At 51.0% G+C, this 26,018-nt stretch overlaps 1 protein-coding gene across 3 annotated transcripts in view; it reads left to right on the top strand.

The window, feature by feature from the left end:
• The window catches only part of KAZN (kazrin, periplakin interacting protein), a 1,126,623-nt gene that overhangs the window by 867,941 nt on the left and 232,664 nt on the right, over nucleotides 1–26,018 (top strand). The window lies entirely within an intron of this gene.

The following is a 26,018-nucleotide window of genomic DNA, read 5'->3' on the forward strand; positions in this document are numbered from 1 at the left end:
TGAGTGATTCAGATTCATGCTTGGAGCTGGGACCGTTCTCAGCAGTTTTGCTCATACACAGCTGTTTCATTTAAAAATTTTTGGCAGAAAAATCGCAAAGTGGGTCGTGCTGGCCATGCTGCACTGGAAGCTTAACCCCTGCATAGCCGACGACATCCCTCTCCTCCCAGCCCCGCCAAGCCCCCCGACCTTAATGGCTCCCTGGCGCTTTTTTGCATAACGTATTTGGGAGTTAAGACTCGGCCCCTTAGCTGAAAATGCTGGGGCTTGGGGTGGGGGTGGGGGGGGGCTTGCTCCTTGGCCTGCTGGACTATTCTGCGTCTTTCTCCCACTTTTGATGTAGGTAGTTGACGCCATTCAATCACTCGGTGGCCAGTCCTGTGTGGGCTATGAGCGTATCGGTCAGATGGCCAAAAACAGTCGGCCCACTCAAACTCGGGGATTTGGGGAGAGTACCAAAAACCACATAGATGCGGTGGCTTACACAGCCTACATTTATGCCTCACGGTTCTGGAGGCTGGGCAGTCCCATAACCTGGGTGTCGGCAGATTCAGTGTCTGGTGGGAGCCCTCTTGCTGCTTTGCGGATGGCTGCCTTCCCCTTGTGTCCTTACATGGCAGAGGGAGATCATCCCCTTGCCTCCTCCAATAAAGGCACGAATCCCATTCACCAAGGCTCCACCCCCATGACCTCATCACCCCCCAAAGGCCCTACCACCTAACACCCATCACATTGGGGATTGGGGCTTCCACATATGAACTTGGGGGGGAACGAAGTTCAATGAAAGGACTGTTGACAAGGCTTCAGCTTCAATTCAGAGAACCCCACAGGGACAGTGCAGTGCCCTGGGGATGCCAGAGCAGGAAGCCGATACCCCCTTCAGGTCTCAAGGGGCAAAGGGCAGGGAGCACTCAACAACATGGGTAGTCTACATGTGCAGAATGGGGGGCAGCCCAGTCGAAGCTGCTGCTTAGAGTTCAAGGCGTGCGGGCCAACCCCCAGTAACAGTGAGGGGACCGCCCCTCTCTCCCGTCCTCCAGGCTCCTCCTGGTGTCTCCCATTGACCAAACCATACTGGAAGCCAGAGATCAGGGAGGGCCACTGATGCATTTCCTCCAGGCCAGCCTCCTGATGCTTTGAGAAAGGCTGCAGGATGAACCAAAGGTATCCAGCACAAAGGGGGGCCAAGGAAATAGATTCGCATCCTCTGCCCAGAGAGAGAGGGCTTCTAGCTGCAGACAAAAACCTTGCAAGGTCATGGTGATGGGCACATGTGGTTGCAGTGTCCGGAACTCATTCAGTGTATCTGAAATCACTGGGAGGTCATTGTAAGGGGGCCTGGCGGTAACCTAGACAAAGCCAAATCCTCAGGTCTCAAGAAGAGCTGGCACGAGCCCTGCGAGATGGTGAAATTTATGTGGCCCAGTTGTTGGTCAACCGCTGGTCTAGCTGTTTCTGCGGAGGGATTTTGAAGGTATCTAATAAGTGAAGGCCTTAAGAACAAAACTTAAAACTGAGGTTTCTCAAAGGAGGAAGGAATTCTGCCTTAAGACTATACCATAGAACTCCTGCCTGAGTTTCCAGCCTGCCAACCCACCCCATAGATTTCAGACCCAAGACTACAACATCAACACCTGCCTGAGTTTCCAGCCTACCCCACAAGTTTGAGACTCGCCAGCCCCCACAATCGTGTGAGCCAATTCCTTTAAAGAAACAAAGGAATGAATGAATGAATATCTGCTATTGGTTCTGTTTCTCCAGAGAGCCCTGGTGGACTCTCCCTCCAACAACTTCCCACTGCATGTAAGATGATCCCAGCCTTCTCTCCATGGCCTTCTATGGTCCAGCACCCGCCACCCTGCCTCCTCTGTAACCTCATTTCGTAACCCAGGGACTCCTCAACCTTCATGTGCTCAGGCATCACCCGGAGAACTTGTGAAAACAGTTTCCCGAGCCCCCTCCCCAGAGATTCGGATCCAGTGGGAGGGGGCAGGGCTCATGACTTTGCACCTGAACGAGCTCATACAGGATGCTGTTGCCACTGAGCTAAGAACTGCTGTTGGAGGGACTACACCTAATTGTTCCCTCCCAGGGGCTTGGAGCTTTCAAGGGTGACTTAGCGAAGTCACTGCCGCTGCTCTTGGAGCCATCTGCCAGTGCCAAGTGCCACATCATCTGGCATGGCACCTGAGAGCCGGGGTCTGTCTGCCAGCCTGGAAGCAGCCATGGCGAATGGGATGTGTTCCACTGGCTCCCGTCAGCGCCACGACTGGGTTTGTTCTCACAGCTGCAAAGCCCGGTCCTGGGCTGCACAGCTGCCTGAGTTAAGCTGGAGCATGTGAATCAAGTGCACGAATATCAAGTTGGGTTTCCCACTCTCGCCCACAGTAAGCTGGCAATGCCTGGCCAAGTGGGCTCTGTGGTCTGTGAACTGGATCTTGGAGGATAGGATTTCAAGAGGAGGATTAGGGCTCCAGGAAGGGAGGCGTTCTGAGCTTGGGGGGAAAAAAAAAACAGAGGTGAGAAGGTGCATGTTACGTCTGGGGAATGATGATGGGTTGGTTTGAATGGGGTAGAGAGTTCTCATGGGGGAGCAGTGGGGTTCGGGCTGGGGAGGACCTTGAGGGACCTGGAAGAAGAGCCCCTGAAGGTCCGATGCAGGGGAGGGACATGCTCAAGGTGGACAGAGGGAAGGGACGGGGCAAGGTGAGCACAGGATAAGTAGGGACTTCCGCATCATGTCGTTGAGGACGGAGAGTTCTGGATGCCGCAGGACTGTTGTCTATTCTGGGATGGGCATTTGGGAGAAAGGGAAGAAATAAATATGGAGCAACATGATCTCATCGTGATTCTGAATCTCAGTGCCTGCAGAACGGAAGCCCCGTTGACCAAATCAGTAGAGACTGGGAGAAACACTGAGGGATGATGGGCTTATAGCTTGGAAGGATCCTTAGAGGTCGCTATTACAGGCTGAGCCGTGTCTCCCCCGAAACTCATACCTTGAAACTAGCTCCCGGTGCCTCAGAATGTGCTATGTTTAGAGATAAGTCCTTAATTAAGACTAATTACATAAAATAAGGTCATTAGGGTCGGCACGGATCCAGTATGACTGGTGTCGTGCCTCTGCATTGCTTAAGCAATGAAGGAGGATTTTGATAAGAAGAAGAAGAAATGAGGACACAGACAGGCACAGAAGACCAGAGAGAAGGCCAAGAGAGAAGACGGCCATCCACACGCCAAGGAAGGAGGCGTCGGACGAAACTGGCCCAGCTGACACCCTGATCTCAGACTCCCAGCCTCCAGACTGTGAGACGCTCATCTTTGTCGTTGAAGCCGGTCCTGGAAGAATGATACAGTCCCCCAGTTGAATCTCCTATTTCACAGATGGGAATACCGAGGGCCAGAGAGCGGAGGGTCTCACTCGAGCGGCACAGCCCAGGCTCCTGAACGGGGCTCTCAGCTCCAGAGGAGTGGACGTGTTTCACCGCACCATGTCGCCTCTTCCATCATGAAATATTGACCGTCTCCCTGTCTACGGTTTAGTTTGTTCAAACAATTTGCTGCCACTAAAGCAAACTAGCCTCTGTTTGTTTTCTTCAATAATGATTTTCTCCCGGAGTTCTCGGATTGTGTCCTCCAACAGCCGTGGAGTCTTGGCTCCTGCCCTCCCGGCTTCCTTCGTCGGTTCGTCACCCTGGTGGCCCAGCCCAGGAAGACAAGCTTTTTCATTCCAGCCAGATGGCGCAGCGGGGAGCTTCACCTGTGACCCTTGGAGGTGGAGGTGCCACGGTGGAATCTTCCGGCAGAAAAGCCCGTGGATTCAGGAGCTGTGTCAGCTAGCTCTGTGGGCTGGAGCGCCAATGAGGATGTGACATTGGGGAGGCGGCGCGAGAGAGAGAAAGTGAAGGGAAGATGTCTTCGCCAAGACTCTCTGGGTTTGAAGCAAGAGGATCTGCCCCTGGGTGCTCACGCGATGGAGGAGGCTTTGTTGGAAAGAACCGGGTTTCTCAGAATCCGAAGAGGAAGTAGGCCTCCAGGCCGTGGGAGGGGTGGGAGCCGAGGAGAAACCAAGCCACCCCACCCGCGGTCTCTGACTCCGGGCCGTGTGTCCTTGTCCTGACACATCAGTTCCAATGTCTTTTCACGTAACCTCACACTGACTCACCCCGCCCACACAGTAAGAAACACGCCCTTGCCCACATGACAGGAAGTCCTGAATTAGGGTGGCCCCAGTGGGTTCGCTTAGAGGCTCTGTGGTATGTTGAGGCCTCTGGCTTTCACCGTCTTTCCCCTCTGCCAGCCTCGGTAGCTGGCTCCGTCACTAGTGTGCTCCCTTCCCAGACAAGATGGTGGCCCCACGGGCACAGGGCCGCGCGAGTCTGAGGAGGGCCCTGCTCCTCCCCAGGTGTCTCTTTTCTGTCTGCTTCCCAGGACCTGCCCAGTCCTCCCCCAGGCCTCGCTGGCTGTAACTGGGCCACATGCTCGTCTCCGACTCAGTAACTGGACGAACGGGGTTACCCCGTGGTCCTGAGAGAGCAGGCCTCCCAAACAAAATGGTTTTTTTTTTTTAATTTTTTTTTTCAACGTTTATTTATTTTTGGGACAGAGAGAGACAGAGCATGAACAGGGGAGGGGCAGAGAGAGAGGGAGACACAGAATCGGAAACAGGCTCCAGGCTCTGAGCCATCAGCCCAGAGCCCGACGCGGGGCTCGAACTCCTGGACCGCGAGATCGTGACCTGGCTGAAGTCGGACGCTGAACCGACTGCGCCACCCAGGCGCCCCCAAAATGGGGGTTTTGCTGGTGCATAGGAACGGGTGCAGGAGAGCACTGGCTGGGGAGGCAGCTCTGCCTCTCCTGCACGTGGCACCACACCTCTCGCGTCCCCATCTCCTCCGATGCCCACGGCCAGGCTCCGAACCCCAAGTCCTAACTCCTGGGAGAGAGAATCTGTTGCCACCGGCTTCAGTCAGGTGATAACTTCCGGCCAGTCAACCCAGGGCTTCATGGTGAAGTCATGCCAAACAGGGCTGTAGGGTCACCTCCGGGAGGGGAGGGTGCCATTTTCAGAGGAAGGGAGTTCTCAGGGGGTCTGTGAGGACGCCTCAGGGATGGCTCCCGTGAACCCATGGAGAATATGGAGCTTTAAGAAGGTTGACGCAAATGCTGTATCCACGCCCATAGGAAGTATTTGGAATTGGAATTTAGAATGGGGGGCGGGGCGGGGGGGGGTGGGGGAAGCTGCTCGGGTTGACACGAGCCTGGGGAAGCTAAGTGGCGCTTAGAAGGTAGTGGCCAAGGATGCCCAATGTCCTGAAGCGCAGGACACAACGAATTATCTCACCACTATGCCGACCGTGGCACGCGAAGAAAGGAAAAGAGGCAGAGGGATTGTTCATAAAGTTTGCGGGCAGGTAACACGGTACATGGAAGCCAGGATCAGGAAGGTTATGTGGGTTGGGGGCTGGAGGAGAAGAATAATTCCGGGTGCTCCAGTGGGCAAAACAAGGCAGCGGACGGGTCGACGGAGAAGCCGAGTGGCTCAGGCAGGGGTGCGGTAGAAGGGTTGACGACCTCCTGTCAGTGGCCCTAGGTGGATGGAAGGAGGCTGGAGGGAGGGCAGGAAGATCGGGACGGGGGGGGAGGGCAAGGGACAGGGAGGCTTGGTCACTGCTTACACGAACTTCCTCTGCACACACTGTCGATAAAAATACATGGACCGTTGGGCCTGACGGTCGTCTTTAGGAAAAACGTGCCGTTTGCCCTGTTTTAGCCTGCAGCTGAAGGAACGGAGACCCCAGGAGGTCCCCCGGCACACGCAAGCCAAGGGGGACGGCGGAGCGGTCGTGTGAGCAGCTCGGGCTGGCGGGGAGGAAATTACCCCGAGGCCGCTGGAAGAAGGGGCCTGAGACATGCCCTCCATGGCCGTTGCCCTCGTCACCTCGTCCAGCCTGGGGGCTGTCTCCTCTCATGCTGGAGGCAGTCTCTACAGCGTTGGGCATTTGTCCTCGCAGACTTTTTACATCTGGTTCCGCGTGTCGGTTGCGTGACTCTCGGTGGTAGTGAATTCCTTGCTTGGCTCTACGTGAGGGTTTCTTTTTTTTTTTTTTTTCCCTCCAAGTTTCTTCATCAAGGTCCACCTTGTGTGGCTGTTGAGATGCGGACTTCGGGGCAAGGGCTTTGCGGGGGAGGCTCTGGCCGTCCAGCGGTTGGCACACTGCCGCTTTAGCTTCGTCCCCGTCTCTGCCGGGAAGCCCGGATTCCGTGCCCCTGGGAGGCGTGTGGAGAGCACACTCATGCCCGCCGCCTGGGAGTGCCCGCAGCCCTCCCTGAGCCCTCACCACCGCCCAGGCCCAGGCCCAAACAGGGAGGGTTCCAGTCTTCGGCAGAATCAAGCAACTCCAGGGGCGCCTGGGTGGCTCAGTCGGTTAAGGGTCCAACTTCAGCTCAGGTCACGATCTCGCGGTCCGTGAGTTCGAGCCCCTCATCAGGCTCTGTGCTGACAGCTCAGAGCCGGGAGCCTGCTTCAGATTCTGTGTCTCCCTCTCTCTCTGCCCCTCCCCTGCTCACGCTCTGTCTGTGTCTCAAAAATAAATAAAAACGTTAAAAAAAATAAAAAACAAAATCAAGCAGGAACCGCCTTTGAGTCAGGGGATCTCGAAGGGCTGGGTTGCGAATATCAGGCTCTGAGGCTCTGGGCCAGAGAGCACAGTCCGGCTCGTAGGATGCACCCGGGGTGCTCTGGACCCTCCAGGGTATAGCTCTGGCACTCCTCTCTTGAGCCAGCTTCTGCCGTCTCCACTTGGAAGGTCCCCTCAGCTCTCCTAGAAAATGCCATCATTGCTCCTTTCTTGTGCCTCCCCGCGCTGTGCTGTTTCAGTAGCCTTGTGCCGTCCCTAGACCGTATTTAAACAAGCGTGTATGAGACATACATCGATCTGCCATGTGTAACAGAACAGCCTCTGTGTCCAGGTGTAAGTGCTTCGCCTTGAAACTCGTGTCATCCTCACAAAACCTCAATGAGCCAGCCGCTTTCGTCATCACCCCATCTTCCAGAGGAGCAAACGGAGGCAGAGAGAGACTTGCCCGAGGGCACACCGCCAGGACGGCACGGAACTGGGACTGGAACACAGGTCCTCCATCTATAAGGCATGTATGCTTAGTCCCCAAGCTGTTTTGTGCCCTCATCGCTTGATCAGGTCCTGCTCGTCTATCCTGTGGACCTTATCCCGGGCATCCTTGACCCTCCAGGACTGGCCTTCCTGTCCTGCCTCTCCACTCCCAGCCTCTGTGACCACAGACCGCACCTGTCACTTGTCACTGTGGGTTTAGTTCTCTGTCTCTCCGGCCCACGCCCTCTAGGAGGACACATGGGCGTCTCTAGCTCTTAGCTTTGAATTAGTGGACAGCTGAATGGACGGTCATGACACCTGAGAGGTTCAAAAGCTCACCGGAGGCCACACAGCAAGGAAGGGGCTGAGCCTGGGCTGTTTCAAGTCCTCAAAAAAGCAGGTCCCTGCTTCCCCCCGGTCCCCCGGCCTTTCGGGAGCCACGTGGAAGAGTTCTGCAGCAGCCTCCCGTGATTGTGCCTCTCAGATTCCCAGATTGCCAAAGAAGGTACGAACGAAGAGAAGGGGAAATTTCCCAGCATCTGACGATAGGCGCGTTCCAATTATCCGTTGATGCTCATAATGGGCAGGATCTTTGCCTCATTGTCAGGCGCTCCGAGGCTGGCCATATGGGTTTATTTTTGTGGATGTTGTATCGTGAAAAAAGAGTTTCTGTTAAACACAGGGTGAGTCATCGCCTGCTTCTGAAATTGCCCCCAGCCTGCACTGCCTTCACCAACACTCTCTGACAGCTGGGTTGCAATTTCCAGAAACCTCTACAGAGCTCCCTTGCTGCTCCTTGGGGATGAGATACCCTGTGTCTCCCCCTGCTTCGCGCGTCCCCAGCCTTGGCCCCCGCCTTGGCCTCTCCCCTCCCCCGTGGGTGGTTTTGTCGGATCTTTCTCGTCCGTTTCTCCAGCAAGACTGTCAATTCCCCTGGGGCGGCGACTGGGTCTTTTCCATCTCAGTCTCTACAGAACCTGGCACACCCACCTCACTGCCAACACGCACCTGTTGAAGGACGAACCCCAGTTTTGTTTGCTTTCACCGTCGGCGTGCCAGGCCGGGAAGCTGGGTTAAAAATAGCGCGGGTGCCCCTCGCTCTGATCACACGCATATAATCCCACGGAGAGACAAAGTGGCACAGGGAAGAGAATAAAGCCTTGGGGCCAGACCAAGTGGGCTTCAAACCCGGACTCAGCTGCCAAGCACACCACCCCCACCCCCAGCCTCGCCGTCTTTATGTGTACTGTGGGACTCAGTCCCAGCCTCCTGCAAACGCTGTAAGGCTAAATACAGTAATGTGTGCAAATCTTTATACACCTAGGCCTTTTCTCCTCGCCCGGGAAAGGGTGGGATCCGTGAGCCAGGTCCGAGGCACCTGTTGTCAAATGTAACCTTCCCTGAGGCAGCCTCAGGGGTCCGACCGCGGCGGTGGTCCGCCTGAGAACGCTCGAGAGGGAGCTCTGAGCACTCTGGGGGTGGGGACTTGGCCTCGCCCTCATGCGGGGCCTCTGGCAGATGGTAAAAATGCTCAGGCAATGGCTGTTGGATTCAAGAGGGAGTTGGACGATGGAGTGGATTCCAGAGGGGAAGCTTTTAGAGACGAACCCCAAAGGCTGGTGAAGAGCCCACCCGGCAGGGTCCTTCTGCCTGCGAGCTTCCGTTTTCTGGAGCACACGCCCATCTGACCATGGGAGTGATAAATAGGAACGTTTATGGGGCTTATGAGCCCCCAGCCCTTTGAAGGATGACCCTCCTAAGGTAGAACGGGAGGCCCCATCTTGATAGGTTTCACCTATCATTATGGGAAGCCCCAGAAATAGGCTGGGGTTCTTTTCATCCCTCCTCTGTTTGCATAAAAGTTGGTTGTACCCACTTCTTGTCTGAAGGTTGGTATTATTAAGCAAATGCGGCTGGAGAGAGAAGGGCAGTGCGTAAGCCGGAGGTGGGAAATGCCAGCACACGTGCCACACCTCAGCCCTCCCCTGCCCAATGCAGGCACCCGCAACCAATCGCTGAACACTCTGTGTCATCCCCAGAATGGGCTACCTCGTCACCGTTCAGGGAGCTTTCAGGCCAGAATTGTGATAATTGAGTTTTCTATGAGCAAACAGTTTCTCTTTAGAAGGAGGAAAAAAACATACATTGTTACAGTTAAAACATGTACCGCTGTGCTTTGTAAATATTCAGGACCCTGGGGATTGCATCTCAATAGTCTTATTATCAGCCTATTTTATTTGAGTATAAACAATAAATACATTGCAAATTATTAATGGGAAACCGTGTTTAGGAATTACAGTGATTACAGATCAATTGGATGGAATAATTACTACAATCACTGGGTAATTAGATCCTTCCTGGCCTGAGACGGGGGTACAGGAGCTCTGGGAGTGATTCCTCTGTGAAGCAGACTCTCAGAACCAGAACGAATGAGTCCTGAACTCTGGGGCAGCCAACCTGACAATTATAAGCTATCCCCAAAGATGACGATGCCACATCCCTTTCAAAGGCTTTCAGCTTAAGGTTACTGAAACCCAACTAAAAGCAGCTTAAACTATGGGGCCTGGTTTTGTTTTCCACCAAATAAGAAATCCAGTGGTCGGTAGAACTGGCCTGGTGCATCATCTCAACAGCAGAATCAAGAGCCCAGCCTCTTTCCATCTTTCTGAGTCGCCATCCAGAGGTTGGTGGTTTGTTACTTCATGGTCGCAAAATGGCTGCTGATGCTCCAGGCACCACATTTGCATTTAAGGCAGGAAGAGGGCAGAAGAGATAGTGACAGCAACATTTGCCCCCCGCTTTTTTAGTGTTTATTTATGTTTGAGAAAGAGAGATCAAGCATGAGTTAGAGAGAGGCAGAGAGAGTGGGACAGAGGATCCGAAATGGACTCTGTGCTGACAGCAGAGAGCCCGATGCGGGGCTTGAACTCATGAACCGTGAGGTGGTGACCTGAGCTGAAGTCGGGTACCTAACTGACTGAGCCACCCAGGCACCCCTGTTCTTTTTTATCAGGAGAGCCCTGAGGAGACTTCTACTTATGTCTCATTGGCCAGGCTGGAATCACGTGGCCACATTTGCCGCAAGAGAAGCTGAGAAAGTGGGGAACAGGATATATCGGTTGGCTTAGGCCAGTCACGGTCCCTCTTCTAGGCTGAGGCTGTCACTCTGAACAAGCAGGGTTTCCGTTAGCAAGAAGGAAGAGGAGAGCTGGGAAGCTGGATAGACAACTAATGGTGTTTTGACTGTCCCAAGTCCCTTTGAACCACGAAGGGCATCCATAGTGGAGCTACAGATGAGTTTGTTGCTTTTTGTTCATCCATTCACTCATTCAACGCATATTGAATCAGTGCCTAGTGGATGCTAGAAATTGTGCTATGAAATGAGAGGAAGTCCAGAATTATTTAGGAATAGAGCAACAGGGATGGAGGGCGTCTGGGGAAAGTGACTTGTAAGCCAAGAATAAGAGATAAGCGCTTGCCACCTCGTTCCGTGTGTGTGTGTGTGTGTGTGTGTGTGTGTGTGTGTGTGTGTTGGGGTGGGAAGGTGGATGTGTGAGGAGCAGGTGGGAGGAAGGGAGTGTTGCAGGCAGAGAGAAAGGCACGAGTGATGGTCGCAGTGGAGGAAGCGGTGAGACCCGTTTGCAGAGATGGGACGAGGCCAGTGTAGCCAGAATGCCGAAAACAATCCTGGAAGGACAGGAAGACAGCAGATACCGGAGAGCCTTATGAACCAACCTAAGTCTTGGGCTTTACTTTAAAGGCCACGTCTGCCCCGGCCCCTGGTTAGTCAGAGGCAGATAAGAGTGGCATTGGCCAGCATGTGAGCCTTCTTTCTGGCTGCATTAGTCAAGACTGTTTGGGTTAGGTGGGAGGAAATGTCTAATTAAAAAAAAAGATGAGAGGGGCGCCTGGGTGGCGCAGTCGGTTGGGCGTCCAACTTCAGCCAGGTCACGATCTCGCGGTCTGTGAGTTCGAGCCCCGCGTCGGGCTCTGGGCTGATGGCTCGGAGCCTGGAGCCTGTTTCCGATTCTGTGTCTCCCTCTCTCTCTGCCCCTCCCCTGTTCATGCTCTGTCTCTCTCTGTCCCAAAAATAAATAAAAACGTTGAAAAAAAATTTAAAAAAAAAAAAAAAAAAAAAAAAAAGATGAGAGAGGGTTGTTATTGGTGCATGCTATTCAAAAACCCAATGGTTGGCTTCAGGCACAGCTGGATCCAGAGGTTCAAATGATGTCATCATGAGGCTGCCTCTCTCCAGACTCTTTCTCCATCGTGTTATCTTCATTCTCAGACAGGATCTCCCTGACTGATAGCAAGAGGCCATCGGGAGTTCTGGACTTATGTTCTGTGAACCTTAGCTCCCAGATAAAAGAGCAGTCGTTCAAGGAGAGGTCCCAGGAAGAGCTCATCGTAGGTGACATGGCCAACCCTGAGCTGACCTTTGAGGCCGAGGGATGCTGTGCTTTAATTCGCAGGCCTGAGTCAGGTGCCCACCCCAGGGGCCTGCAAAGTGAGCCGAGAGAAAGAAGATTGGGGTGCTGTTATGCTCTCTAGATAAACTGCCCAGTAGTGGCCCCCCAGCCCCCCACCGCTGCCTCATTCTTCACCTGTCGCTGTCTGGACTCCTCCTGTGTTAATGCAGCTCCTCCCTCCTGAACCCCTTCCTGCTCCCCTTCCCTCACCCTCCTCCCTCTGCACCTGGCAGATCCCAGCCAACATCATTGGTTACTTCTGTGCTTAATAAAAACGCTAAAGTCTCCTTGCGTTGCATAAAGCGGGAACACAGGCCCTGTGCGTTGCTTTCTGTTCAGCTTCTCAGCAGCCTAGTCAGTGTGCCGCCATGAAGGCATTGATTTATTCTGTCCAACATATCACGGCTTGTTAGCGCTCTCAGTATGACAAGAAGTATTGAGCCTTACGTCCAAGGTTTCACAAAAATATGGATAGATCGCCATCTGGACTCTGAATTAACAGAGTGTTTTGCCCACTGAACAGGAAGCTGAGACAGGGAAGTGACAAGACCTTTGCTGAGACACAGACTACCTTTCCCTGTCCTTCAAGACTTCCTCTTGTTTTACTTCCCCTGGGAGACCTCCTCTGAAATCCCCACTGTGCTATTCAAGACTCTGGGTTATAAGTGACGGAAAACCAACTCAAATAGGCACGAGCAAAAGCAAAGTAATTTATTAGTTCTTGACTGTGAAAATCCAAGAGTGATTGGCTTCAGGTATGGCTGGATCCTGGTTCTCAAAAGATGTCATCAGGACTTAATATTCCCTCTCTGTCTTAGTCTCTGTCTCTGTCTCTCTCTATCTCTGGGATCGGCTCTCCTGTACATATGGGCTTCGTTCTTAAGCAGAATCTCTCCCATGATACCCCTGGAATGTCCAAGGCACGTTCTTAGAGCTTAGCGGCTTCAACAGCGAGAGGGTGCCTTTTCCCCAAAATTATCAGTCCGTGTCCTGTGGCCGGTGGTCACTATCTTTGATTGACTCAGCTTTGGTCATCAATCTAGGGTCTAGACCAGACCCACCATCTGTTTTTGTGTGGCCCACAAACTAAGAGTGCTTTTTATACCTTTAAGTGTTTGGGGGGAAAAAGTCAAAAGAACAGTGTATCATGGCATGTGAAAATTATATGAAACTGAAATTTCGGTGTCCATAAAGGCTTACTGGGACACGACCATGCTTATTTGTTTATGTGTCATCTAAAGCTGCTGTTGAGCTACAATGGGGTGACCTCCATGGCTCACAAGGCCAAACATTTACTATCTGGCCTTTTACAGAAAGCGTTTGCTAACCCCTGGTCTAGACACTCAGGGAAGCCAGTGGGATGTCTGAATCAAGTGCCCACCCTTGGATTCCAGGGATGGAGTCAGCCCAACCAACCAGACCACAGGATGAGAGTGGCAGAAGGTTCCAGAAGAAGGGGGCATGAGTGCTGAATAGGCAGAAGAGCAGGTGTCCACTCTGCCCACTGTCTTAGACTGGGATATCCCAGAATCAGACAAGTTTGTAAGCACTTTCTCTTTACGGGGATGAGGGAGTCTCAGGGAGCACTGGTGGGAGTGGAGGGGAGTGAGACAAGGAAAGGGAGAGGAGAGAAAGAGGCCAACACAGGGAACTTTGTTGAGTAGATACCACTATGGGAAACTGGGGTCCATCCTGCTTAGGGATTTCTGGGAGACAGGGTGGGGCACACACCTCAGGTAGCCCATTTGGAGAGTAAGGGAGCTGGTATATTCATTCTTCAACCCCTCCAGCCCCTGGCCATCATATATATGGGCTCCACTTTTCATGTCTGCCTATGAGGCAGTTCTCTCTTCCTCACCCCATTCAGTAGGTGGTTAATAAAGTCTTCTTGATGCATGGACACCTGGGATGAAAGTGAGCAGTAACCAAGAGGTTGGGGCAATGTCCCCAGAACCCTTGCTAAGAGACCCCTGGAGCAAGCATGCTACTGCTTTGTGGCTTTGGTGAGTTATGCATTTAACAAACAGTGGGTGATGGCCCCATTCAGGTCATAGCCTGGAGTTTGGGTTTACCAGCAGCCCGGTGTCTAGGAAGAGAATGCTGTCAGCCATGACTCCCTTACTTCTGCTCAAAAAAATCTGTCCTGTCCTTCCAGGTAGCATCTATGACCTCCTCTTTCCCTGCCCTTTGTCTATGACATATACATATACATATGAATGTGATAATATACATGAAAATGTCTTGAAAACCATGCGAATGTGATAGAAGTCATCATTTAAAATTTATTATCGTTCATTCCAATTTATTGAGTACCTTCTGCCAGGCACAGGAAATACAGGAACGGAAAAGAAACAGTCAACAATCTCTACCCTCATGGAACTTAGAACCTAGTAGAATTGTCATTATTACTTACTATTATTATTAGTTATATGATGAAGATATAATAATGGCTCTTGTTATAATACTGAGTCTGGATTGGTAGGTCTTAAAGTGCTGGTTTGGGGTGTTCTTCCATTGTAAATGATTTTCTGCTTGAGAAGACTTTCAGCTGGGCCACCCTATAAAAAAGAGTAGATTCCCAAATGGTTCTGTGCGTTTCTGTGTTCAGTTAAAGCTGTTTCGGTAAGCAGGTGTTAAAGAGGTTTGTCCTAAGCAGGTGGGTGTGTGACATTAATTCATTTTAAATGCCCATCCTATGGGGCGCCTGGGTGGCTCAGTCAGTTAAGCATCCGACTTCGGCTCAGGTCATGATCTCACGGTTTGTGAGTTAGAGCCCCACGTCGGTCTACAGAACTTGGACGTCTAGGACTTCCTGTTCTTAATCCCAATTCTGAAGCTTCGTTGGGCTTCAGTGAAGCTCTGCCTCATTCAGCTTTTCTCCCCAGGGCAGAGCCCACAGCCAGACTGCCTCCTCTTTCTGGCCTCGGTCTGGGGCTCTTTATCTTCGGAGCATCCCTGAGGCGTGAACAAGGTCTGCCCTTTCCGCCCTTCCCCCACTCCACTAAACTATGGTGGGAAGATGGTCTCAGCACGGATTCCCACGGCATTACTTCTTTTAAAATTCTTCATCATATCATGTTTAATGAAGATAACAGAGCCTATTAACGAATTTGAACATTTTAAAGTATAATTTTTGTAAATGGCACCCACAGACCCACCACCCCTCTGAGAAACACCCTCAGGGGGGTGAACAAGACGGTGACCAACCTTGCTGAGGCCACCTGTGGGTCCTTCCCCCTCCCAAGTCAACTGATCTAAGCACATAGTGTTGTCCTGAGTGTTGTCTTTATCATTTCTTTGCTTATTTTTTTTGTCTCATCTCATGTTTATAGATCTCGAAATAATTATGTAATTATAAGCACTGGTGCTTTGAATCCACGGCTTCTGGAAGGTCTCTTGGGTTTATAGCTAGGACTGACATTTCTGGGTTTCGGGGTATGCAGTGAACTGGAAAGTCCACATCTCAGCTTGAGAGAAAGAACCACACCATCCCGGTTAGTTACCCAGAACACCCATAACTCACCTCTTGTGTTTGACTTTACAAGATTACGCTCAATTATGTTCCAGAGTGGTCCTTCCCAGGCTCCCCTCTTGATCCCCTTCCTCGATTGTACGCAGGCTTAGGGTCCTGACTCTTCAACCTGCTCAGGGTCTGCACTTTACCCACCTAAATTCAAGGAGAGGAGAGATGGACAGCTGCCCACACTGCCCTTGATCAACTCCTACCAGGGGCATGGTGGGAATTCAGGCTTCAGGTCAACCCAGGGGAGAAACTCTTCAGCTGCAGGTGTGTTTTCCAAACCCACCCTCTTCCGCCACCTTAGGGTGCTAATGCTGAGCATTTCCTCCATATTCTTCTTCAAATGCACGGAAGAAGAATTTTGCGAAAAGAAATCCTTGAAGGTAGTGGTGAGCTCCACAGTCATTGAATTGGTCTGCCTTGGTTCACATCTTAGCCCTACCCCTCTGCTGGCTGAGAGACTTTGGACAAGTCCTCCCCACCCCCAAGTTCCCTGGCCTCACTGCCTGCATTCTGGGGATAAGGAGGCACAGTGAGTCATCCTAAAGGTTAAATGAGACTAGTAGATGCTTCGAACAGTGTCTGGCATAGAGTAAGCGTTCAATAAATGCTAGGTATTGTTTGAAAGGTTAAATAATAGCCAAAAGGCACTCAAAAAACTCTAGAGTAAAACATGTTCCTAATAAATGTCAGCTTGAAATGATTGTTATTACCAGAAAAACTCCTATTCATCCTTCAAAACCCAACTCTCACGGAGCTTTCGCGAAGATGTCCTTCCCTGCCTCTCTCTCCTGACAGCATTTGGTGCAGAGCTCATAATCCCATCTATCGGGTTGTGTTTTTATTTCCCTGTCGGTGATCTTTGTTGCTGTTATTACTGTCTCTTTCCCCAACTAGAATTATGGTATCTTTCAGAGAGGGACTCTATGCCTTTTACTCATCCCTGTGTCCTTGGTGGCCAGCAGAGAGTAGGTGCTCAATGTGTGAAAAGGAAGGGGTAAAAAAAGGCAAGAGGACAGCTGGATCGTAGAGGCATGTTATCGGCTGCTTCTCTCTTACATGATTGCAGAACAGACAGGAGAGGGGAGCCAGCCTGCCCGCGCTCATGCATTTCCTCTGGGCTGTAGGAATTCCGAGGGAGGAGGAGCCAAATTGTCTTTGTCCTGCCTCCTGCCCTGGCCAGTACCTTGTCAGTTCCTCCAGGAGCTCTAGCCAGATGCCAAGCCGGGTTTCCAAACACGCCCCCCAGCCCATTAGTTTTTCTGACCCTCCTTACCACCTGGCATCCCAGAAAACTGATTTTCCCTCACACTGTGTGGTTCTCATTGGCTGCTTCCAACTAAGAATCCCTTTTGGTTCTTAATTGAGTCTGCAAGAGGGCTTGCACAGTGATTGCTGATTTGAGTACCCTCCTCTGTAGAGGTCGATTATTTCCTTTATTTAAATAATAGCCACTGAAATGATTAGATGGCTGGGTGCTGGAAAGTCTGGGATGGGGGATCGAATCATACACAGAATTGCTAGCAAATCGTCTCATTTTGGCCTTTTCTTCCTAATCACAAGCTGCTCTTGCCTTTTTGAACATTTGCACCCTGTTGTCCACCTTTCCAGGGCCCACATCTGTGGGAATACAGGTGCAGGGAGGAGAGACGTTTAACAAGCACATTACATTTCTCTCAGACTTGAACTTGAGATTGGAGTCTTTCCCGATGCTGAGAAGAGATAATGCTGCAAACCGCCTGCTAAAATTAGTCTCACCATTCATGGTGGGTGACAGAAGGGCTCAGGATGTGATTTCCTGAAATGTATTTTTAAATTTTTTTTTAATGTTTACTTATTTTTCATAGAGAGAGAGAGACAGACAGAGCGTGAGTGGAGGAGGGGCAGAGAGAGGGAGACACAGAATCCAAAATGGGCTCCAGGCTCTGAGCTATCAGCACAGAGCCTGATGCGGGGCTTGAACTCACAAACCATGAGATCATGACCTGAGCTGAAGTCGGATGCTTAACCAACTGAGCCACCCAGGCGCCCCGGTTTTCTGAAATGTATTAAACAGGGGTTGCCATTTGACCGTAGGCTGCCCTCAAGCTGGAAATTCCAACCCTCATCCAGGCAAAAAGAGCCACACCTGCCTGGTCATTTAGCCTGGAGCTTCCTTTTGGTACCTTGTCTCTTGTCCACCATGTGCCTCAATAGTCTTTGGTGGGGACACATCCTCCAAATCCCTACATTTGGAGTCTTATTTATTGTGGGTATTAGAGGGTCATGGACTCATATTTATTAAATGCATTCTTTCTGTGCACCAGACACTATCTAGGAATGTGGGATGGATGTAGCAATAGCAGGATAGCAGATACCAGAGACCATGGTCCCCTTGATATAGTAACAGGTGTGGATAGATGGATGCATGGATGGGTGGATGGGTGGATGGATGGATAGATAGATAGATAGATAGATAGATAGATAGATAGATAGATAGACGGGTGGATGGATGGATGGATAGGTAGGTAGGTAGGTAGGTAGGTAGATAGATAGACAGATAGATAGATAGACAGATAGACACACATATAAGGTAGGTAGGTGGGAGGTAATTTAATTCAGTGATAAGAACTGTGAGAAAATTAATAAGGGTGATGTGAAGAGAGTAATGGGGGATGGGCACAAGAGTGATCAGGACTCTCAGAAACAGACACTTGAGACAAGATCTGAATGTTGAGAAAGAACGTCATAAATGTCTAGAACAAGTGTGAGGACTGAAGGTGCAATAAACTTGGCAGCTGTGTGACACTGTGCGGACTTTTATGGGTAATTCACTTAGAAATGGGGTCCCAAATGGGTTGTATTCCAATGCACAAAGCTGAAAATATGAGAAGGACATACCTTGTCCAAGGCATTTAAGCGAAGGACCCTGAGGGTGGGTGGGCCTTCTCCAATCTCTGCAGCATCGAAGGATCAAGGGCCCTGCTCAGGCAGCAGGGAGCTGGCGCTGGGGCTGGATGTGCTCACCCCCTCCCAACTCTGCATTCAGTGACATCACCTCAGAAGTCAGCAAATGCTACAGGTCATTAACGTTCATTCATTTTTGAGAGACAGAGAGAGACAGAGCACGAGCAGGAGGTTGAGGGGGAGTGCAGAGAGAGAGGGAGACACAGAATCCAAAGCGGGCTCCAGGCTCTGAGCTGTCAGCACAGAGCCTAACGTGGGGTTCAAATCCACAAACTGTGAGATCATGACCTGAGGCAAAGTCGGATGCTTAACCAACTGAGCCACCCAGGCGCACTGAATCAGGTATTTTTTAAGGCAGTTTTTAAATGTTTACCAGCACACCACTGACTTATGGACAGGGCCTCCCTGGGAATGAATGTGCATTGGGTAGTGAAGCAGACCATCCAGTTACCTCTCTCACCTCTTGTCCTCTGTTCTCTCCTTCCAACCTATTTCAGTCATTCTATCCTTGGCCATGCCAGCTGTGCTCCTGCCTCTAGGCTTTTGTACTTTCTGGCCCTCTTTCCCCGGACATCTACATGGCTGGCTTTCTAATGGCCTTCAGGCTTTGCAGACATGTCTCCCCTGCACTTCCTGTCCCTCCCACTCTTTCTCTGTAGCATTTAACACCATCTCACTTAGGGTGTCTCCTACTGATTTATCTTTTTCATTCTCTGCCTCACCCCCCACTCCCTGCTAGAATGTAAGTGCCAAGAAGAAGGGGGATTTTCGTCCCTGTGGTTCACTATTTTATACCCAGCACTTTAAGCCATGCCTGGCACATAGTAGATGTTAATTCGTCTTTCACTGAACACATGAATGAATGGCCTGGTCTGTGTTTTCTCTTTTCCCTCTAGTGGATCCATCTGTTTAGTGTTGCCCCTTGTTTTCAAAATGAGGATAGACACTCAGGGTCCAGAAGACCTCAGTGAGGCACCACAATGAGAGGAGAGAGGGGCTTGACTTACACCAGCAAGAAGGCCCTAGGCAGGACCACTCTGTTCTGTTGTGCAAGGTAGCAACCCTGGGAGTTCCTCATTGTCCTGCTTCATTTAGTGAACTATTCCCCCCAGAATTTGAATATCTAAAAGCCATTATTGTGCTGAATGCAGTTGACATCTGTTTACATTATGCCTCCATTACTCGTTTCTGTGCGAAATCTGTTTGCCTTGATGCTGTGCTATGATTTTAGAGCATGTTACTTGGAAGGATCAGAGGAGCAGTACAATTCACAATGGGATTCTTTTTCTTTTGCACTTTTCGCTTTTTTTAATTTTTACTTTTATTAAAGTAATACATGCACATAATTAAAAAATCAAAGAGTATTAAAAGGCTTATAATGAAAAGTACCAATCCCATGCCCACCCTTCTCTCCCCTGATTCCAGCTCCCCAGAGCCAACTACTTCCCACACTTCTAGCTGTCTCTTTTGCTCATCTCCACATTTTGAAATCGTTTGTGTATAGCTATTTCTTGGGTTATCCATTTTAGTCATCGTCTATTGATGTCCTCTCATGGTGGGTGAATATTTAGCTCTCTTAGGCCCCCTTCACCCACCTGTCCCTCCCCAGTCCTCTTAATATAGTTGGACCACACTTAGTTTCTGTCAGTGGTCTGTACTGACATTTATTAGAATAACACTCACTGTAGAATCAGGAAGCATCTGAGATTCTCCCAGAATGGCTGTGCTGTTCAAATCTGCACCTACTATGTGCATAGGCGTGTATACTAAGAAAGACTCAGGGCTCTGTGTGGGCCTGAGGGTGAAGGATCCAAGAAGGAAACAAGAAGTTGAGGAAAAGAATCATAAAGGACCCATGACAGTGGACAGCAGGAGGAGGCCACATTTAAGCCAAGCCATGAAGGATGGAAGGAGGGAGTCGGTGGGGGGAGGCAGTGGACAGAAGGGTTGCTTTGCAAGCACGGGGAGGAGCATGAGGCCCTCATTTCAGAGTTTTGCATCTCTTGGTGGCTGCCATCAGACATGAAATCAGGCTCAATGGAGGGGCTGGCCTTTCAGCGGGGCCCTGAAGATGAGCGAGGCATTGGCAGACAGCCCTGGGGTGGAGATGGTTCCCGACACAGGAACCTACGTTGGCCAAGACCCAAAGGTGGGGTTGATTTCAGCAAGCCTCCCTCCCTGTCACTGGATTTAAATGTCTTCAATTTTATAACCTAAAGACTTTTTTCTAAAGAAATACCCCCCCACCATCCACTGCCCTGACTTATCCTCTTCTAGTCCTCACTTCTGCACAGACACTTTTATATCAGTGTTGCTTTTGGTGGTCTTGAGTTTGCAGAATCCACCCGTGGGCCTCCAGGTGTTGGGGAGACTCCATGTGGATCTCAACCTTACTGCACCCTCACCACTGCAGCCACTCAGCAACTGGGCAAAGATACACTGGAGGTCACACTGCCAATGCCTTGAACTGTCTCCTCCTGCAGGAGAGGGCATGATTGTAATAGCTTTAAAAAGCATTTGGAGTTTTACCCCTCATTCTCAGTCCCCTAGCTGTGCAGACAGAGATCCTCAAGGGGGATCCAGCTTCCCTTTTGAAAGTGTATGCTTTGAGCTCTCATTAGCAAGCCTCTGACATCTAGTCTGGATTGAGCCTGTTTTTTACCTGCAGCACCCCTGGCCCAGCCTCAGAGCCTGCGTTGGGAATGTAAAGGAGCCCAGGCTCAGAATGGACAGCCCTGCCCTACCCTGTACCCTCACTTGTGCTTCCCCAGGTTCACCTTTTAGGCAGATTGTTTTTGCCTTTGTGAGCCTCAGTCTTCTCATCTGTAAAACCTATCCTAAAGGTTGCTATGGGGGGGTTAAACAAGGTGCTGCAAGCTACAGTCCTGGAACAGAGCAGGAGCCTGGCAACTGTTACTTGCTCCCCTTCCTCACTTTCCCATTATTAACTGTGACTGCCTGATACTCACTTGACACTCCTTCAGCCTCACTTTACAAAATAGCATCCTTCCTGGGCTGTCAGCCTGGTTGGACATGTGCTGGAAGAAGAGTGTCTTGCAGGCATCTCTTTGGGCACAGAGCCAAGATTTAAATGAGATTGTTCTCAATGAAGAAAATGTGTGCAGCCGTAGGATATATTTTTGTCTCATCTGACTGGGAATCAACTCAGATGACAGAGTCCCTTTCCAACAGGGAGAAAATTGTGCTTCTTCCTCAATCTCTTTTTGGCCTTCACTGGGATGACAGGGTAGCCTGAGAAGCTGGTAGCTTCACAGTCAAGGACTTCAGTGACTTGCCCGGCATCCCACCATAGTGCCTGGCTGCTTTGGGGGCTGGGTGGGTGGATAAATGGGTAGATTAGTGGATGGATAGATGGATGGATGGATGGATGGATGGATGGATGGATGGATGGAGAGATGAGTGGGTGTGTGGGTGGATGGATGGATGGATGGATGGATGGATGGATGGAGGAATGGATGGATGGATGGATGGAGAGATGAGTGGGTGGGTGGGTGGATGGATGGATGGATGGATGGATGGATGGATGGATGGAGAGATGAGTGGGTGGGTGGGTGGGTGGATGGATGGATGGAGGAATGGATGGATGGATTGATGGATGGATGGATGGATGGAGAGATGAGTGGGTGTGTGGGTGGATGGATGGATGGATGGATGGAGGAATGGATGGATGGATGGATGGAGAGATGAGTGGGTGGGTGGGTGGATGGATGGATGGATGGATGGATGGATGGATGGAGAGATGAGTGGGTGGGTGGGTGGATGGATGGATGGATGGATGGAGAGATGAGTGGGTGGGTGGGTGGATGGATGGATGGATGAAGGAATGGATGGATGGATGGATGGATGGATGGAAGGAAGGAGGAAAATAAGGATAGAAGTATGGGGTTCACAATTCCTTCCTTCAGTCTTGAATGTCCTTGATGGGTTGACCCTTAGCTTCTCTATGTTACACCTGTATTCCTTGTGATGTAAATAGGTGCTCTTTAAGAGGTCTGTTGGTCCAAATTCTCTAAGAAGCAAACACCAAGGTGGGATTAAACATGGGAGAATTTTATTAGGAGAATTTCCTTTGTGAGGGAAAATGGAGAGGGAACAAGAGAAACCTGGTGAGCCATCAGACCAGGATGTAAGTTGGACCCCAAATGATGGAGAGAGAAGAAAGGTTGAATGGAAGCATCCTAGACTGCCATGCAACCTAAGGAAGGTTTGGCAAAGCTGTCCAGGCGTCCTCAAGCCAAAGATGGCCATCAGAGGAGTCCTGTGTCTCCCAAGAGTGGGCCTGACTTTGTATCTTTGTCATGCTCCATCACTGGGTGGGAGCAGACCCCAGAGAAGCATGGCCTCTGTGCAAAGGTAGCAGCGGGACCCTCAGTCATTTATGCTCGCTGTGTCTGGAAGTCATAAAGGTGCATTCTCTCAGCCAACAGAGGGGAGGAAAGTTCTACAGACCTATAAATTTTGATATTGCTGAATTCCACAATTTCCAGGAACTCTGGGTGCATGTCGGCATAGCAGACTTGCCCAAGAAGATCCGCAAAAAAGAAATCTGTTGGATTCAGCGTTTCCCAAAAATATTTGATGATGCAGTCTCTTTTCATAGAATGGTTCCAAGGAACAGAGTTTGAGATCCAGGGGTCTAAGTGTAGCTCCAGAGTTCCCAGGCCAGAAAAGAGAAGAAAAGAGAAGGAAACAGATGTGTGTGTGTGAGAGAGAGAAATGGTTGCACACAGACAGAGGCAGGACAAACGCAGAAACACAGATCGAGGGAGAAACAGAATGTCACTGGTTGTTTTTAACAGACCATGAGATACCAAACATTGTTTTCAGTAAAATATGTAGTGTGTATAGCTGATGTAAAGCTATATGTGTGTAAAGAATCTCAGAATCTCAGTGCTACTGGCCAAGGCTGACACAGGACACAAAATCATTTCACTTGACTTAAAAACCATCAGGCCTCCTATGTACACAGAGCACTACAGTTTATAAAGCTCTTGCCCATTTGCCATTTCCTGTGAGTGTCACCCTCAACCCTGCGAGTGAGTCTGACCGAGAGTTGCGGTCCTCATTTTATTGCTAACAATGACATTGTCCGCGGTGGTGATAACCGTTGAATTTCCTGAGCGCCCTCTAAGTGCGAGGCACTGAACTAAGCAATTCTACCCCTAGTAACTTCCTTCTTCCCACACAGGGAGGGGACTGTGGCTCAGAGAGGTTAAGCGACTGGCTCACCGTCACACAGCCAGCACACGGTGGCCTCTCATCGAAACCGGGGTCTGGCTTCCCAGCCGCTGCCGGTGAGTGAGCCGGGTGACCCCTTCTGGTCTTGCTGCCCCTTTCTTGCCTGACAGATCAGCAGACACATGCAGCCCCCTCTACGTGGGCTTTTTACAACCTGTTCTATATCACAGTGAGAAGTAGGCTCAGGGAATATGAAGTGGATGGTGATTTTTCTCCTCCTTTCTTTTACTGCCTTTGTTTATTGAGGGACAAATCATTGCTGTTTTCGTTTGTGTTTCTAGCACAATAAAAATAAAAGATATGCTGGCAATCTGTTTAAAAGCTTATGCAATTCCAGAATTTAAGCCGTCGGATTTATGCCACATGCTGATCTCACAGGCGTCACGGAGCCAGCTGCCCGGCCCGCCAAGGGCTTCTGAAGTTGCTGTCATCAGTCAGTGCCGGGCGGTCACGAGCTCGGCGCGGCCGTGGCCGTGGCTCCAGCCGAGAGTTGCGGTCCTCATTTTATTGCTAACAATGACATTGTCCGCGGTGGTGATAACTGTTGAATTTACTGAGTGCCCTCTAAGTGCCAGACTTAGTCAGGGCCCTCTAAGTGCCCCTCAGGGGCTGCATTTACCTGGCTTTGCCCAGAGCCTCAGGGGTCCCCACAGCTGGCTCACTTTGCTTGTCGGAGTTGATGTCTGGCCCAAAGCAGGAGAGGGGCCCCGGGCGGGCGAAGGGCCGACGCTCTTGACCGCCACATCCACATTCCGGTCCCAGCCTCGTGTTCCCAGAGAAGCGTGTATGTCTGCACCTGGGAGTGAGAAAGGACTTCCCACAGCTCATCAGCCTCCCCCGGCCTAGAACAGAGCCTGTTACACAGCAGGTGCTTCGTAAGTGTTTGTTAGGTGGAAAACAGGAAGTCACATACGCATGACCGACAAGCCAGTCGGAGGAACAAGTCAGGGCTGCCATCCACCCAAGGCGTGTTCCTTCCTCTCTCTTGCCCTCCTTCCTTTCCCTCCCGGCCCTCCTCTCTAGAGGTCTTTTCTCTCTTTCTCTTCCTTTCTCTGACCGTCGTCTCCTACCCTCTAAGACAACGCCCCCAAGCTCAGACCTTCCAGAAGACCCAGGGAGAGAAAGCAGCGAAACAAAGAGGCCCTAGTCCTGTCCCTGATTTGCTCTGAGCCTGAGTCCTGCCCCCTCTGAGCTTCGGGCTCCTCGGATGGGAAATGGGGAGCGTGCACCCACCTCAAGGACAGGATGGGCGTGAGCTGGCACGTGGGCAGGGACCCTGGAACGTAGAGGGTGTGATGGGGCGAACCAGAGACCCCTCCTTGTCCGGGACAGCGGTAGCTTTCTCTGCAGGCGTGAGCATGGTGGGCGCGCGGAGCCCTGGTTTCAGAGTTCATCGAGAGGCAGCGGGGGGAGGGGAGAGCACGAACATCCAGCCTTCGAGTCCGACGCTACAGATGTCGACTGTCAGTGAGAACGACAGTTCCATTAGGCAGCTGCCCGCTCTCCGCGTGAGTGATTAAAACGTCACCATCCATCCTGCGCACTATACATCATCTCGCCGGCCTGGCACTTCATCAAGGACTGTGTGCACGCAGGGTGTTCGCGCATCTTCCGTGGGCCGCGCCGAGGCAGCGGTGGCGGGAGACATCCGGGCTGCGGGTCCCCGGAGCACCTTGGACACAGAAGCTGGTGAGAGCTTCACAGGCAGTGAGAGGTCCGTGTGCCGGGAGAAAGAAAGTGGGGACTAGGACAGGAGAGGTCACTGGGGATCCGAGAGGTCAAGGGCCCTGGGGGTCACCAGTCCCTGCCCTCACTTTACAGCCCAGCAAGCTGGGACTGGGGCAGCGGAACTCCCTGCTCCCCCCATTTTTATCCGCTCACAGTGAAGTTATTCATTTACCCCCAGGGCCCGGTCCCACCCAGCAGGTGTCCTATTGTGCAAGGAGTGACGACCAGCGTCCTGGGGTCATTGGCCGCCCTGAGTTGCAGCCCAGGTCTCCCGTCCCTCCTGAGCATGTATGACCCTGTCTATCATGAATTCTAATCACATCGTCATCGACACAGTAAACCAGAACAGTAACAATAGTGAGAGCAGCTAACATTTACCGGCAATGTGCTAATAAGCTCATTACACACATTAACACAGATGTCCCTGCTGTAATGTCATCCATGTGTTCCTGGAAACCCGACATTCTAGAAAATCCTGCACTGAAAACTGCAGGGCTGATGGGAATAGGGTCGGGGAGGCCTCTCCGGAACCTCGGAACTTTGTGACTAAAGCACGCTCGGAAACAATAAAGGGTCACATAAGAATATCAGCTGAATATGGTTGAATTCATCCCCAGCTTCCCTGGGGGTCATTTCTGCGCATCCTTAAAGGACACGCTTAACACTTGTGCCTTCTCTTTTGAGATGTTGATCCCGGAAGGCACTTGCTTCTGATAGAGCCCGTTTTCATCAAAATTAAAAATCAGAACCACGCTGTCGTTTTAACGATTCATCCTTCGCTTTCATACAGAGATCAGAATCTTCGAGCGTTGCCGTCTCGCACACGGCTCCCCCAAATAGCGTGGCAGAGTGGGGCACAGGCAGATCTTGAAGCCGTGAAATCAGTCACGGCTTGCCATAAAGAAAGGCACATGGGTAGATTTTCTACTTTTTTTGTGAAGATCTTCATTTGCCGCTAAGACTTCCTCTGTAACTTTAAGAAAG

This window comes from Felis catus, chromosome C1 (genome assembly GCF_018350175.1).
Source record: "Felis catus isolate Fca126 chromosome C1, F.catus_Fca126_mat1.0, whole genome shotgun sequence".
Classification (NCBI taxonomy): Eukaryota; Metazoa; Chordata; class Mammalia; order Carnivora; family Felidae; genus Felis; species Felis catus.